Source organism: Phyllobates terribilis, unplaced genomic scaffold (genome assembly GCF_046119375.1).
Source record: "Phyllobates terribilis strain yellow unplaced genomic scaffold, ASM4611937v1 Scaffold_8__6_contigs__length_399053987, whole genome shotgun sequence".
Lineage (NCBI taxonomy): Eukaryota > Metazoa > Chordata > Amphibia > Anura > Dendrobatidae > Phyllobates > Phyllobates terribilis.
In genome coordinates, this window is record NW_027362768.1 from 121,815,193 (window position 1) to 121,828,875 (window position 13,683).

The 13,683-nt window shown below is 43.8% G+C and overlaps 1 protein-coding gene across 2 annotated transcripts in view; it reads left to right on the forward strand.

The window, feature by feature from the left end:
* The first annotated feature begins 668 nt into the window (after positions 1 to 668).
* The window catches only part of PALMD (palmdelphin), a 154,286-nt gene continuing 141,271 nt past the window's right edge, over positions 669 to 13,683 (forward strand). Inside the window, exon 1 of one of the 2 annotated variants that reach the window (XM_073643252.1) lies at positions 669 to 762. The gene's annotated coding sequence lies outside the window, so the exon portion shown is untranslated. The remainder of the gene's footprint in view (positions 763 to 13,683) is intronic. The other variant, XM_073643254.1, reaches the window with a different exon arrangement.

Genomic DNA, 13,683 nt, shown 5'->3' on the forward strand with positions numbered 1-13,683 from the left:
AAAATTGTAACTCACATGAAGTGGAATAAACCTGCGTGAATAAATAAGTATTGAAGATGCATCCAATCTGGACCAAAAATGCTGCAAAAAGAAAGAAAGGTGAAAATGGATTTAAAAAAAAGCAGCGATAATCAGAGTAGATTGTAATGTTGGTACTGATACATGCAGAAAAAAATGGTATCTTTTGTCATGGACTGTATTTGTATAAGCAAGGACACACTGCATCTCCATAGTACTGGACCCCTGAATTGGTACAAAGCCAGAATATACGCACTTCTATGGGGTCATACTGCTCTTCTGTAAATCTCCACTATCATAAAAAGATATGAGTAATTTTTTTTTCTGTCTAATTTCATTTGAATGTGCCAGAAAAAAATTCTACATGCTGCACTGAGTGCCGTATTACAGGGATATTCTGCTCGAAGTATTGCTTCTAGGGTGTAATTTGGTGCCAAGTGCTATATGCCTCTGCGGTTCTTTAGGAGCATTAGTAGCCGACCACACAATGGCCTTTGTGAACCTGTCCTGCCGGTCATAGAGTCATGTGTAAAGTCTCCATGAATTGTCCACAGTGTGACTCACATCACATGAACAATGTGATTACTCAGCCAAGGAGCAAAGTTCTGTCAGTACTGGAAAATCTCTCACTACAGATCCAAATTCAATAAACTAAACTCACAAAGATTTATTTCCCTTTTTTAGGACTTCTGGATAGCTGCGATCCCCAATGCATAAAACTGCAGCGCATGGAAATCTCTAAGGGTAAGTCAGCACCGCAACTTCTGTCGACTTGTGGTCATTAAGGGCTCGTGTCACAATGTTATCTATGGGACCGTGCACATGTCAGATTTTTTCTTTGGACCGCGACAGTCCAAGAAAAAAATCTCTACGTGTCCGAATTTGATCTGATATTTGGATTGCACTCGGCCATACAAGTCAATGAGTGCGTAAAAACCATCGGACTGCACTCGGATGGCATCTGACTGCGGTTCGATTTCCACGGACTGACAGAATGGAGGAAATGCAGATATTTTTTTCTCCATCTTCTCATCCGAGAGAATCGGATCACACTATGATCACAGGCTGATCAGAGTGTGATTTGCATAATCGACCCAATTCTCTTGGATGTGAGAATATACGCTCGTCTGCATCTGCCCTTATACTCAGTTTGAAAACTGTGGCAATTAGCTGTAAAAGCACCTGTTGGCATGGCTTTTGGTTGTGGCGCAGGCACATTTTGGGTGCACTATGACCAATGGACTCATCCTACCAGTAAGTTCATGAAAACTGCTGCAAATCCTTGAAAAATCCACACCTAATTCTGTATGTGTTACATCTGGATTTTGTAGATGACTGTCCTGCAGGTTTCACCCTATACGACTTATTTTAAAGGGGTTCTTACCTAACAGAAAAAGAGAAAGAAGGAAAATGTCACTGTGGAGACACGGGAGTCTCCCGTGGGCATAATACTACTCAGACAACACAGGATGAGGGTAAAACAGTGTCGAAATACTTTATTGAACCACCAAACAGACAATAATATATAGAACAGTCCCAGCAAATACCCAACATGGTGCTGACGCGCCTCCTGGTCCGTGGGGGAAATACCCGGAGCCGGGCCTTCTGTAGATGTCTGGGGTTGTAGTCACCATGGCGGTGACCCGGTCCATGTCCAGGGTGGTCAAACCAGGGGTAGTCTATTTGTGTGATGTTGTTTGTAAGGTTAATTTCAGACTACGCCACCTGTGGATTGCGGTTATGAGGAACCGCCGCTGCGGAGCAGACCGCTGAAGCTGATGGTGTGTGCAGCTAGATGATGTGACTCCCCACAGGAGAAGTGTAGCTTCAGGGCAGCGGGAGTGGATGGTGGTAGTTGTGATGCAGGCCGCGGAAGTAACGACTCAGAGTCTTGGCAGTGCAGTTCAGGGTCTTTACTGATGGCAACTAATAGACCCCGCCGGGAGTACTGGTTGGCAATGAAGGCCTGGCTGGTCTGAGAGCAAACTAAGAGTTCCGCTGGCCAGGTGGAGATGTAGGCCTGCCGTTCTGACTGCACTTTTTCTGGCTACCCTGCTGTAGTCGTGTGGTAGCCCACGTTCCTGAGTGTACCGTGTGGTGCTCACCCGTATGGTTGGTGACTCGGGCCCTTGGTATTCCTCGCTCATCTACGGAGGTACCGGTCCCTCTCGTGTGACTGAGCCTCCGGGCTTCCTGGGGCCAGAGGACCTGAAATCCCCTGCCGTGTGGTTTCTGCTGCTGGATGTATAATCCCCACAGCCTCGGACTCCGGTGTCCGGTTCTTGGTGTCTTTGGCCAGGACGAGCTCTATCAGCTCCAGTCCCTGGCTCTCTGCTCCTGTGTCCTACAGAGCTCCTCACTCTGACTAGAGTGAACTCGACTCCTCGACTCGACTCGACTCCTCTAACCCCGCCCCAGACCCGGTTTATAAAGGGCAGGTTCCTCCCCTCCCTGGACTGGGGCAGGAGGTGTTGCATGCTAAAGTGTTCCTAACCAGGAAACTCCTGCTTGCTCTCAGACATGGTATTTCTACCACTGTGGCAACCAGACCCCCTGGGGTGCCACAGTGCAAGTTACAGAGTCTCACCCTTCCGCTGGCCTGCCGGGAATAGAGCAGTGAGGTATGTGGCCAGGTGACCTGATTCTCATAACGTCTCTGAGAGTTCAGTGATAGTCAATGGGGCAGATCTGTATTCCTCTTGATGGAGCCACGTGTCCTGGTTGCTGTGCTGAAGAGTCCCTCTTGGCTCTCTTTTTGTAAAATCTCCCTGATACAGACTCATATGCCCCTTAAATAGTTCACAATTGTCCTTTTCAAGCACACATCCACAGGTCAAGGATAAGGTATGATATTATTCCACAGGGCTCGAGTATCCACAGCTCATCCCCCAAAGTTGACTGGCAAACACCCTACAATGGTATTTAACATATCTAGGAAACATCCATTGTTCAAAGATCCTGAGTCACTGTATTGCAAAACTAGCAGACGGTACGTTGTAAGAGCCAATATAATATGTAAATAACATCCATTCTTCAATTACCAAATATCAACTCAAGTGATCAACATTCAGGATTATACAAACAATAGTCTGTGTTGATCAACCAAAGAAGAACACAAATTCAAAAGTCAACATAAAAATAAAGGTGTATGGCTTCGGGCCTACTGATTTATACATCTGGATAATTGATAAGAATAGCTGTGTCGTCACTGTCACCATGAACAACTTCCAAAACATCTGCATAATAAGAGTACACACACATAGCGTCTTTAGAATGACAGCAGAGTTTTCCAAGGTGAAGAAGCTTCAGGAAATAGCGATCATTTTCCGGAATCATCTTTGCTGGCGCCTACCCAGTAATTTTTGCGGCGGCCCTGACACCGGTTTCTTTGTTCTGTACTTTCAAGTATGTAGAACGGGTGTCTTCCAAGTAAAACCACCCTTAGAATGAACATGTCACTTCTTTTAGCCACTTTAAGGTTTGGAAACAGTTAAAAGAAGTAACAAAAGACAGAACACGTGCGCAGCAATGTCATTGTTATGTTACTGCGCTTTGTTCATCTTTTGCGGATGTTTTGCTGAGCTTTTGAAGACTGGTTCCAGGTGGAATGTCATATGCACATACCCTAAGAGAGTTTTTTTTTTAGGTGGAAAATTTTGACTTGGTTTTCAAGAGAAATCCACATTAGGAATACATGCAGATCTGATGTGGTTTTTGAAGCAGTTTTGAAAAGGTTTTTGAAATGTTTTTTTCCAGTCTTATTAGTTAGCACTATCAAAGTTAGAGCGGAATCTATAAGGAGTACACATCAAAGCAGTAACTTGGCAGCTCTTTTTTTTTTCTTCGACGAGGTTGTCGAAAACTTGCCGGAAAAAAACATGCAAAAAACCCAACAGCAATGTGGATTTCCCACTGAAATCAACAATCAATAGGAGAGTATTTGAAGCAAGGTTTGATGTGGATTTTTAGGTAGATCTGCTTCCATATCCACTTAGAAAATTTCTGCTTGAACATCTCTTAAAAATGCTCCAGATTTGACATTTCACAGCGTGCTCACTTTTTTGACAGGTTTATGAAACTGCATATGGATGAAGTGTTTAAAACCCCATGCACATGCATTGTGCAGTAAATTGCGGCAAAAAATCAGCACCAAAAATGTGCAGTTTTTGAATCCAGCATCCTACTATTACTTTATTAGTTTTGAATGCAGAAGTGCAGCAGACATTCTCACTACAAGCACCTGTACTGGGCTGGACCAGGGCAGAAATTGAAAACTAGAAAGCTGTCGCTATAATTTTACGGCTTTCAGTCTGTTTCCCATGACTGTGCCGCCGTTTATGGCTATAGATCCAGATGGAAAAGGCTTTTGGTGGCTTAGGACATGGGAATAGCAATCACTGAGTTTTTCTCCTGAATTGGATTAATACTTCAACATCAGAAGGTAAAACAAGAATGATGTTGGTTATGGTCACTTTTAGTTGACGTAAGAATCTATTAAGGGGGTCACATTGCTGTAAATCTGCGAAAATAATGGACAAAATGAACAAAACACAATTCGACCATAACCTATGACTAAACCTCCCTTATTATAGTTAGCAATTTTGTAACGCCTGCAATGTTGAATCATCGACAAATTGTAACTTTTACCAGAAAGTTTCAAGCAAAACTTAATTTATTATAAGAGAAAAGGAGCAGAAACTTGTTTCTTAATTTTCGTTTACAGATCAAATTGATCGGACCACAGTGCAAAAATAAAAATACAAAAAAAAAAACGGGACAGGAGCAAGACTTCAAATAATAACAAAATCAGGATTTATTAGACCATTTAAAAAGCCATGATATTAAGATGAAAAAAATAGAAACACAATAAGTCATATCAGAATCAATCCAGAAGAGTAAAACGTGGAGTGATCCCTTCCATCAGTTTTAGGGCAGGTGCAGACGAGCATATTTTTGGCTTGAGCGCGATGTGACGAAACATCGGATTACACTCAGACCAATGTTATTCTATGGACCCGTGCACATGTCAGATTTATTCCTTGGACCGCAGTAGTCCAAGGAATAAATCACTGCATGCCCGAGTATGATGTGATATTCGGATCACACTCGGCCATGCAAGTCAATGAGTGCGTGGAAACCATTAGACTGCACTTGGATGACATCTGAGTGCAGTCTGATTTCCATGGATTGACAGAATGGAGAAGAAGGAGAAATTGTTACCTGAAACACACAATTTCAGGTAATAAGCTAAAACATAAGACTTGCAACTGATCACATCGTAGTTGATAAAAGTTTTGAAACAATGATGGTGGAAATAACTATTTGTGGATGACATTCCCCTTAGGGCTTATATTAAATCACTGTACAAAGAAATCTGTGATGTGAATTCAGCTCAATTTTATTTAGTCAAGATCAACTTGTGTGGATCACATTGTTTTTACCCGATGACATGTTCCGACCATCCATGGTTGCTTAATCCTTTCCTGACTTTACACTCCTATGGTGCCATCATCGCTGCCGGTTGAGCAGGGTCCGATTCTTCCCTTTTTTATGATGGATGATAAGGACTATATCCTTATCTAACTATTTCTGATTGTCTTGAGAATGCACGAATCTTCAGTGTGACTATATATGGTCAAGTACACATCTCCAAGCTTAAAGAAACAGTAAAGAACCGTGAAGAGGAAATCATTTTTGTACTTGTAAGAAAGAAAAAGTTATTTCCAGAATATTCCATAAATGTCTGAAGACCTGCACGCGCATGGAGAGATTGCCTGAACAATTTAAAAAAAATGTGACTTTTTGAGCAAAAAAAATTACTAAAATGCTTTTAAGCAGCGCTGGAGTGGTGCTACTAATGTAAAGAAGGTCCCTGCACTTAGTCTCAAACTTACCAGCTGGCATCTTCTTTTATCGCCGCTGCTCTGGTCCGTCTCCAGCAGTTTGTGACCTGCCGGATCGCTCCAGTGTTTGCTGGACCTCACTTTCAATGCAAGTCTATTAAAGCCTAGTTCCGGCTCTCGTAGACTTGCATTGCGAGCTTTTGACCGTAACTTTTGTCTTCTGGTTAGTCAGAAGTTGTGGTCACAAAATTGCAGTACGGGACCGGAGTGGCACTGGGAACAGCTGAAGACAGCAAGTGGTAAGTATAAGATTAGGTGCAGGGACCTTATGTTAGTAGCACCACTCCAACAATGAAATAAAAAAAACGCTGGCGTGATGCTTTAAGACAAAAAAAAAAATTTACTTTGTGCAAAATTTATGAACCATTTTGATGAATTTTGTGCAAAAAAAGTCAGTGAAGACCACAAAACAAAAAAGAAAAGTGACTTAAAAAAAAAAAGCAGATGATGAAACTGGGCCACATTCTCTGAGCACCCAATCACGACACAGACTGGAATAATATATTGCAAAAATACAAGTGGGCAGCCCCTTTAACTGGTTTGTGTTTCTGTGCTCAAGTTAAACATTTGTTAAAGATGTTAGCAAAAAAGGAGCGAACCCTGAAGTGAGAATGGTAATAAGTCAGTATAGGACTTTGCAAGACTTTAATGCAGCCCATTCTAAATTGTTTATGGGTTATATCACCTTAGACTTTCCAGTATTTTATGGAAGGTCTTGGAAGGAGTTCTATCCCATAACTGCACTCAACAGATGATTCTTTAAGGTCTCATTCTGTCTTCTTTTTTGCGTATGAGAAAACTTTTCATCTTTCCATTTTTATCATCAATTTTAACATCAGTTTTCTTGAAGCCCCCCCAAAAAATCCAAATTTCTTTTAGCCATTACACAGCAAAAACAGACAGTACTCCAATGACGCTGGATGGCATGTGTGTGCTGTCTGTTTTTTTCCACGGATCTTTTATTGATTTTAATGGGTGATTTAGACTCCGTTTAATTTTTACATTTGGACATGGATGTGAACAGCCTCATGGACTATAATGGGTAAACGTGTTTTATCACCGATAGAACATATACATGAAAAATGAACGTCTGAATGAGCCTTTTCTTAACCCTGTCACAACTTTTGGGGATTTGAGGTTGTATTTTACAAACAATAGAAGTTATGTATTTTGAGTTTGGGGGTGTTTTTGTGTCTTTATGGCATCTGCAAATTACTTTTTCTCATACTAGTAAAAACAAAAACCTGACTCTACAAACATACTGGTATAATGCTTCTAGTGCTAACAGATCTCAACTTTTCTTATAACCTGTCAATACAACAGCTTTTATCCAGGGTATCCTTCTTGATCATCATTTGCAGTTTTTTTCCGAAGATTCATGCTGCTACCAGGCGGTAAGGTGATGAGAACTCTGGAGTAATGGAGCATAATGGTGTGTAGGATGCATCAGCAGCCATTACGGCTGCCACGTGGTGACACCTTGCAGGAACTTCTTACCTGTTGATGGCTACTTGCACTAAACTTCTGTAGCACCTAGAAAATTATACCAATAAATTCTGCTTTACGAGTTACAAAATTAGGCAAAATGCCTATAGGAATCTAGCCAGGAGCGACTGACTAATTCTAGCTGTGATTCAGGACGTTCAGTCATGGAAGCACGGACGTAAGTGATGCAGTGTAGCTTCCAACCGGACCTGTCATCCTCTATTTTTTCCCAATTGTAGTGCTCACAGCAGACTGTCTCGACATCAGGGCCACATTAAACTTGCGAAGTGTCACAGGTGTGTCAGGTGTAATAGATTGTCGCTCTGCATCTGGCTGTAGAATGTCAGTGTGCTTGGCATTACAGAAGCCTTCTTAATCCTTCTTCCATTATGACCCAACGGCGACCTCCCTCCTGCTGCTGATTGACACACCCTAGCCTGGGAGTTAAAAACACTCAGTTTGCTGCAGGGAATCACCGGCGATACATCTATGTACCTTTGTGTAGGCTTGGAGCACTAGCAGTCGGCTACCTTCTTCTCTGGTGCCCTTAGAGGACAGTTGGCGTTACTCCTCTGGTGTCTGCTCAAGCTAAGTTAATCCCCTTTGTTTGTCTACCTTGTTGTCTTTAGTTTGTAGTGGAGCCTGACCAGTGCTCACCCCTCCCTATCTAGGGCCAAGCTCTAGGGACATCCAGGGCTTAGGTTCCTGCTCAGCCATAGGTGTGGAATCCTATATAAGGACGAGTAGGCAGGGTGATATTAGATCTGCCTAGGGGTCTCCACTCCCCCTCTCCCTAGTGTTTGGGCTTCCTCCCCTCTTCCCTTCATGTTGCATCTAGTCTTTCCCACACCTTGCGTGACACAAAGTCCTGCAACTATACAAATATTCCTCGTTACAAAACACAAAAAGTACATGTAATAGACTCCACACAAAAATAGCTACAGAGTGCACACAGAATTATCCATAAAATTGTGCTAGTCACATAATGATACAGTAACTGGTCTTCCTCTGACTTTCCCATCAAATGGAGGTCAGGGGTGGAGAAACAAATAATCTAGAAATGCGCTATCTTCTATCAAATGTGTGGCATTACGGGTCAGTGCTCTAAGTCATGGACCATCTCCCGGAATCATCGACATATGTTTGTTCTAAGTTTGCGGAGTCAAGGATTGCACAAGTGGCCACCTTGGATCTAGGCAGTCCATGAGCATCCAAGTTACTAAAGAACATGAGTCGGACCATACTGTATATGTTAGTGATCCAGGACCTGCTACAGCAGTCACTGTCCTTGTACGGAAAGCTTCATTTGTAGCATTCATATAAGTCTATACAAACAATATGACTTAGTAGCAGTCTAGAATCTACACCTCTAGAGATATTGGCCATCATTTCATAAGAGCTGAACAACATGTTTTCCATGTTTTCCAGTGGCGTCTGATCATAAATGTGTTGTCAAAAATGCCAGGAGATCGAAGTGTAGCTTTCAACATCGAAGCTGGAAATTCCAAGCCCAACCTTGGCACCGTGTAATTTGGGAAAGGAGATACTTGGGTGTACCAGGATGTTTTTTGTCAATTTTTTTTAATAGTTTCAATTAGTTTAAGGTTAAGAATAATGTAAAAACTCACTAAAATAGCTCATTTTGTGTAAGATACATTATAAGGCTTAAAAACACCATGGCCAGTGAAGGAATTTTCACTAGATTACAATTTCCTGCCCAGGAGGAACATTAGACATTGTCATTACTCTTCCTCTGTGATGATGGATACATGATGGTTTCCACTGGTAGAAAAATGTAGAACCCAAAAATGTATCTTCGTCCCAATCACTTGCAATATTCTTTACTGTCAAAATGATTTTCATTCATATTAAAATGTGTTTCCATGTATGGTCTTCATAAACAACCATTGTTGATTAAAGGGGTTGTTTAGTATGTCATTTTTTTTTTGAATGTCAAGGAATGTTCTAAAACAATAACTTAAACAATACTCACCCCTTTAAGCATCAGTTGCTCCAGCATTGCCGCCACTCTATTACCCGCTGTCTTCTGTCTATTTCTGAGCAGCTGATCACATAGCGTGTTCGTACTTTATATTTGAGGCCAGGTGCATACTGAGACTAGATGATCATGCCTGGCGACAGCTGTAGCATGCTCAGATGGCACATGATCACCACTGATGTTACAGTTGCTTGCTCAGACGACACATGATCACCACTGGTGACAGCTGTTACATGCTTAGATTGCACATGATCACCACTAACAACAATAGTTGCTTGCTCAGACGACACATGATCACCACTGTTAACAGCTGTTGTATGCTTAGATGGCACATGATCACCACTAACAACAGCAGTTTCTTGCTCAGACGAGACATGATCACCACTGGTGACAGCTGTTGCATGCTTAGATTGCACATGATCACCACTAACAACAATGGTTGCTTGCTCAGACGACACTTGATCACCACTGGTAACAGCTGTTGTATGCTTAGATGGCACATGATCACCACTAACAACAGCAGTTGCTTGCTCAGACGACACATGATCACCACTGGTGACAACAGTTGCTTGCTCAGACGTGGCATGATCACCACTGATGACAGCTGTTGCATGCTTAGATTGCACATGATCACCACTAACAACAGCAGTTGCTTTCTCAGACGGCACATGATCACCACTACTGACAGCGGTTGCATGCACAGACAACACATGATCATCACTGGCATCAGCATTTGCTTGCTTAGACAGCACATGATCACTACTGATGAAAATGGTTGCATGCTCAGACGACACATGATCACCACTGGTAACAGCGGTTGCATACTCAGATGACACATGATCGCTACTGGCGAATGCTCAGATGGCACATGATCATCACTCATGACAGCGGTTGAATGCTCAGAAGACACATGATCGCCACAGGTGAATGCTCAGATGGCACATGATCACCACTGGCGATGTTCAGACAACATATTACCACTGCTGACAACAGGCTGATGATCAGACAGCACAGGATCACCGTTGATTATTGGCCAGAGTTGTCATTTGCTTAGATGGTATTATCTGTCCAAAAGAGAAATAAGACAGAGATAACAGCCCAAGAGCGCCACTTATGGTCATTTCTGAATCAACTAATATGAAGTGACAAATGGCTTCAAAGTCAATGTCAAGTAGCATTGCCTTCTGTTGGATCTGTGAGGCCTAATATTATGTCAGAGCCTCAATCTACCAGAGGATCCTGTTAGAACCCTCCTGTTTGTTTTTGTTTCTATTTTGTGTTTTGCGGTCACGTGACCATCTTCCTATATATTCCAGCTCCGCCCTTCTGGCTTTGCTGGACTTCAGTGTTGTTTTGACTGTCTGTCTAGCCAGGTGCTTTTGTGCCTATCTATCTCTAGTTTGCTTGGTCCTCTGGGACCTCTAGTACTTTTGTCAGTTTATCTTTTGCTCTGCAACAACTTCTGTTAGGAGGTGTCCCATTTTTGTCCCAGTCCTTAGTTCTTTTAGGGACCCCTCCCTTTCTCTATAGGTCTCCGTTCAGACTAGCCGAGGACGAAGGCGGGTCTGTTCACAAGGAACAGGCAGCCCGCTACATCGTAGGGACTCAGCTTAGTCTTACTGTAGGGACAGCTCTCCCCATCTTTCCCTAGTTTATGTTGCAGATCATAACAGTAAGTCCAGCCCAAACCAAAAACTTTAAGGAAAGAAATCCGGGGATCAGTATGGTTTCTGTTCAAGATTTGGCTCAATGCCTGCAGGGATTGTCTCTGGAGGTGTCCGAGCTCCGGCAACACATGAGTAGCTGTTCTGGAGCGCATTTTGTCGAACCCAAGGTAGGAATCCCTGATATTTTTTATGGTAAACAACAAGATTTTTTTTCCTTTAAAAATGCTTGTTTATTATATTTTCGTTTGAGACCAAGGTCCTCTGGGAATGAATCACAGCGCATTGGGTTTATCATGTCACTTTTGCGCAAGGAACCACAGGGGTGGGCCTTTTCTCTCCAACCTAATGATCCGTGTTTTAAGTCAGTGGAGGATTTTTTTTCTGCTATGGGGCTATTATATGACGATCCTGATCGAGTCTCATCTGCTGAGACAGAACTGAGGCGTTTGAATCAGGGGTCAGGTGATGTTGAAAATTATTGTACACACTTCAGAAGGTGGTCCTCAGAAGTGAAATGGAATGATTCGGCGGTAAAATGTTTTTTTCTTGCTGGTCTAAGTGAAAGGGTTAAGGATCTGCTGATTGCATTTCCTGCACCTGAGACCTTGCAGGAAGCCATGCAATTAGCTATACGTGTGGACAGGAGACTGCGTGCCAGGGTTAATGATGAAAAAATTCCTCCAATGGCAGCTCCTAGTCCCCAGAGGGTCTGCTCACACGGCGGAGAACCGATGGTGGTTGGGGCGATGTCACTCCGCTCTCAGGAAAGAGACCGCAGGTTTTCCAAGGGATTATGTTTTTATTGTGGTAAAACTGACCATTTGATTAAGAACTGTGAGCTTCGTTTAAGTAAAGAAAAAAAAAAGGTCCGTTACGCCCGTATTGCTGGTTTGAGCTCTAAGGGAATATTTCTTTCAGGGAGTACCTCATTGCAGGAAGATTTGATTGAATTTCAGGTATTTGTTGATTGTGGTTCAACACTTAATGTGATTGATAAGGGGTTTTTGGAAAAACTTAAATTGGAATCCAAACCTTTGTCATCACCTATTTCTGTGATTGCAATTGATAACACTCCTTTGAAATGTATTACTCACAAGGTTGCTGCATTTCCCCTCACTATCAATGGCATTCACCAAGAAAATTTGGATTTGGTGGTATTAAATAATTTACCCTCTCCAGTCGTTTTAGGTTTGCCTTGGTTAAAACTGAACAATCCTTTACTGGACTGGTCTACTAATGAGATTAAATCCTAAGTGCTATGATAAATGTTGTAATGGTCGCATTGCGGCTGTGGAAAAAGGGGAATTACCTGTACCTATTCAGGATTTTTGGAAGGTTTTTTCAGAGGAGGAGTTTGTTCCTGGAGCTACTCTTCCCAAGAGTCGCTTATTTAATCTGACTATCCCTGAAAGAAAGGCCTTGGAGGAATACATACAGACGAGCTTGGCTGCTGGTCACATTAGACCTTCTAAGTCGCCTGTGGCCGTTGGATTTTTCTTTGTTAAAAAAAAGGACGGTGGTTTACGTCCATGTCTGGACTTTCGTGAAATGAATAAGACTACCGTACGCAATTCCTACCCATTGCCGTTAATTCCTGACTTGTTTAACCAGTTAGTGGGGGCCAAGTGGTTCTCTAAAATTGATCTCCGGGGGGCATACAATTTGTTATGAATGAAGGAGGGTGATTGTAACGGCTCTGGGAGGTGGAACCTCTGAGCAACGATACAAAGGGGCAGTCCTTGTAAGGAAGCGGGTGGCTCCCAGGGTAGGCGGGCAGGTAGTCACGGCAAGTGACAGGGACAGTCTCTGGGTAGAAGGGCAGGAGGTCACGGCAAGTGACGGGGACAGTCTCTGGGTAGAAGGGCAGGAGGTCACGGCAAGTGACGGGGACAGTCTCTTGACAGGCGGGTGGTCACGGCAAGTGACGGCTAAGCCTCCAGATAGGCTAGCAGGCGGGTAGCAGGTGGACGCTCCCAGGTGAGCGGGCAAGAGTCTCTGGACAGGCAGGTGGTCACAGCAAGTGATGGCTAAGCCTCCAGGAAGACTAGCAGGCAGGTAGCAGGTGGACGCTCCCAGGTGAGCGGGCAAGAGTCTCTGGACAGGCAGGTGGTCACAGCAGGTGACGGCAGAGCCTCCAGGTCGGCTACCAGGCAGATAGGAGGCGGATGCTCCCAGGTGAGCGGGTAAGAGTCTCTGGACAGGCAGGTGGTCACAGCACGTGACGGCAGAGCCTCCAGGTAGGCTAGCAGGCAGGTAGCAGGCGGACGCTCCCAGGTGAGCGGGTAAGAGTCTCTGGACAGGCAGGTGGTCACAGCACGTGACGGCAGAGCCTCCAGGTAGGCTAGCAGGCAGGTAGCAGGCGGACGCTCCCAGGTGAGCGGGTAAGAGTCTCTGGACAGGCAGGTGGTCACAGCACGTGACGGCAGAGCCGCCAGGTAGGCTAGCAGGCAGGTAGCAGATGAGCGCTGTAACATACCTGGCGGCGTCCTTGCATGGTGGTCCATCTCCCACTGTGCAAGAGCGCGCACTTGATCTCCAGTCCAGAATGTCTCTCTGGCTTCCCTCCTTGCTGTCTGTTTGTCTGTTTTGGCTGCATAGGGCGACGCCCGCT